Consider the following 3,521-nt stretch of genomic DNA (forward strand, 5'->3'; position numbering starts at 1 on the left):
AAATACACTGAAGAAATTCTAAGAGAGTTGAGATCTCTGTGTTAGACACATCTACCACTCTGGACCTCACAAAGACCTTAGGAGTTCCATTCCAGGAATGAGGTACAACCAAAGATAGAAATAGACATTTAACACTTTAAAATTCCATATAGATATGGTCAAAATAGAACTTCATTGATGTACATCATAGTCAAAATATCCAAAATATAAAACAAATACTTTTCATAGCTACCTGCTAGTACCTCAGGGTTTTCCCCCAAGCTTATGAATCTCAAAACTAATACTATAATTTAATGAGATATTTTTCCAACTTTTCCATTTTAAAGACAATGAGGTTTTTTCAGTTTGTTTTTTTGTTTGTTTGTTTGTTTTTGTTTTTGTTTCGTTTGGGTTTTTTTTTTTTTTTTTGGTGTGTGTTTATGCGTATGATTTTTGTTTGTTTCATTACTTTGGAAAATTCCCAATGTCCTATGGCAGAAACAATAAAATAAAAAGTGTGTTTTGTGTATGCTTGAGTTTTTGGACAAGAAGAGAAGCCTTTTATATATATATATATATTTTTTTTTTTTACTTTTTTTTTTATTATTATGAGAAGCCTTTTTAAACTATGTAATTAGCATCATTTTGGTGTGCTTGATAGTTTGTCTCCTTGGTGAGAGTCACCTGAGAAAAGGGAGCCTCGATAGAGTAATTGCCTCTATCCCATTGGTCTGTGGGTATGTTGTGGTCATTTTCTTGACTAGTGGTTGATGAGGGAGGACCAGGCTCCTGTAGGTTGAATACCAACCATGCACAGATGGTTCTGACCTATGTAGAAGGCAAGCTGAGCAGGTCAGTCATCACCACTCCTCTGTGGTCTGTTTCACTTCTTGCCTCCAGGCTTCTGCCTTGAGTTCCTGGTTTGGCTCTTAAACCCTTTTGCTGATGGTGTTTAAGACAGGAAAGTATAAAGGCCTTGAAAAGTTATTTCTTAGAGCTACAGTCTTGCCCAGTGAGCGGTTGGATGTGTGCTATCTTAGGAGGACGTACTCTTCCATGGCGCACCTGGGGCGGGCAAACCCCTTCAATGCACCACACCTGCAGCTGGTGCACGATGGCCTGTCAGGTCCCTGCAGCCTCCCAGGCTCACCTGCCCCAGCATTCCGGTCACCTGGCCGCCAAGGAAGTGGAAAAGTACAGTTGTGAATTTGACTTCATGAAGTATTGTGCACTGTGTGGCTTTGGTGGGGTCTTAAGTTGTGAGCTGACACGCACTGCTGTTGTTCCCCTGGACTTAGTAAAATGCCGCATGCAGGTGGACCCTCAGAAGTACAAGGGAATATTTAATGGCTTCTCCATCACACTGAAAGAAGATAGTGTTTGTGGTTTGCCTAAAGGATAGGCCCCAACTTTGATTGGCTATTCCATGCAAGGGCTATGCAAATTTGCCTTTTATGAAGTCTTCAAGGCCTCATATAGCAACATACTTGGTGAGGAAAATACTTGTCTGTAGCGTACGTCACTATAGTTAGCTGCTTCTGCCAGTGCTGAATTCTTTGCTGACACTGTCCTGGCTCCTAGCGAAGCTGCTAAAGTTCGAATTCAAACCCAGCCTGGCTATGCCAACACATTGAGGGAAGCTGTTCCCGAAATGTATAAAGAAGAAGGCTGAAATGTGCTCTTCAAGGGTGGGGCTTCTTTGTAGATGAGACAGACCCCATAAACCAAGATGAAGTTCGCCTGCCTTGGACGCACTGTTGAAGCCTTGGTCAAGTTTGTGGTTCCTTAGCCTCGGAGTGAATGCAGAAAGGCAGAGACGCTGGTTGTGACATTTGTGACGGGTTACACAGCTGGAGTCTTCTGTGCGGTTGTTTCTCACCCGGCTGATTCTGTGGTCCCTGTGCTGAATAAAGAGAAACTTGGCTTCAGAGGCGTGTGGAAGGGACTCATCGCCCGGATCATCACGGTTGGCACTCTGACTGCACTGCAGCGGTTCATCGACGACTCTGCGATGATCTACTTCAGGCTCCCTTGCCCTCCTCCAACCTGAGATGCCACAGTCTCTGAAGAAGACGCTGACCACTTGGGCACAGGTGCTCATTTCTGGAAACTGGTTCTTCTTTTTTTCTCAGCAGCCATTAATTGATCTTCACCTAGCGGTGGGGCCTTGTGATAGTTCCCTCATCCTGTTAGGATGTCAGTAGATGTATCAGGGTAACACGGACTGAACCCGCTTGTTGATCGGTGCTGAAGAAAGTACAAAGGAAAATGTATATACTTGACCGTGTATCTAGTGTAATTATTTTTTCTTAAATTGCAATCAGCAGAGCGCTCTGTTTTATGATACTCTACTAAGCATGTGTGAGATGTACTGGGCCAACCATCAATGTAGGATAATAGGGAATACCTAAGTTACCATTTTTTTTAAAAGGCTGTCTAACAAAAGATGTTTCATATCAGAGAACCAGAAAATACCTCAATCTTGACGAATGCCCTTCTTAAATTTTTTTTGAGAATTTTTATACATGAACACTGTATTTGAATCATCTCCACCTCCCCTTTCCCCCATCTCCTCCCATGCTCCCACACTCCCTTTTCAGATTATAACCTCGTCTTTAATTGTTGTTGTTACATATATGTGTGTATATAAATACAACCTGCTGAGTCACTTAGTGTTGCTCATATGTCCCCTTTTATAGGGCTGACCACTTGGCATGGATAACCTATCCAGGTGCTCTCCATCTTGGGGTGGGGCCTTGTCATAGTTCCCTCATCCTGTTAGGATGTCAGTTAGTGTTATCACTGTGTAGGTCTTGTTTTTTGGGTGACCACATTGTTAAGATTTCATGGGTTAAGCTTTCCTGTCATATATAGCAGACATTCTAGTCCTGTGGCACTTGGACTCTTTCTGTCTCTCTCTTCCATGGTGTTTCCTTAGCCTTAGATGTAGGGATTGTACTGCACATAAACCATTTGGATTTGAGGAGCATGGTTTGCTGTTCTGTAACAGTCTCTAGTTGTTGAAACAGAAGAAGCTTCTTTGATGAGGAGTAAGAGCTCATTCATCTGTGGGTTTAAGGATTATTATCTACAATGCAGTCAGGTATTACACTGGTTCAGGGAAGTGTAATACAGTCCCTTCCTGGGTCCATGACCTCACCAGCAACATTTAGTTGTCTATGTTTGCAATACCAGGCACGGTCTACTTTCTATTTAGTGGGCCTTAAGTCCAATTACATAGATATTGGTTATCCCCGAGATGTAAGTGCCACTATTGGACTCTTGAGGATTCGTACTGAGATGGTCACTGTTGTGGTTCATAGGCTTTACAGTGGCTTCTCTTTAACAACTTGCATAACCCTTTATGATGGAGCCTATGAGATCTAATCCTCATGAAGGGCATTGCTAGATAGATTCCAGCAAGACCCTACAGCAAGATCAGTGTCCAAATCATATGCCATCTTCAGCAATAGACATGCCATTTTTGTTTGTTTGTTTTTGAAATTATAATTTGATTACATTTCTTCTTTACATTTCCTTCC

The 3,521-nt window shown here is 42.1% G+C and overlaps 1 pseudogene; it reads left to right on the forward strand.

The window, feature by feature from the left end:
- The first annotated feature begins 924 nt into the window (after positions 1 to 924).
- Positions 925 to 2,183, forward strand: LOC127205541 (phosphate carrier protein, mitochondrial-like; annotated as a pseudogene).
- The last annotated feature ends 1,338 nt before the right edge of the window (positions 2,184 to 3,521 follow it).

This window comes from Acomys russatus, chromosome 22, assembly GCF_903995435.1.
Source record: "Acomys russatus chromosome 22, mAcoRus1.1, whole genome shotgun sequence".
Classification (NCBI taxonomy): Eukaryota; Metazoa; Chordata; class Mammalia; order Rodentia; family Muridae; genus Acomys; species Acomys russatus.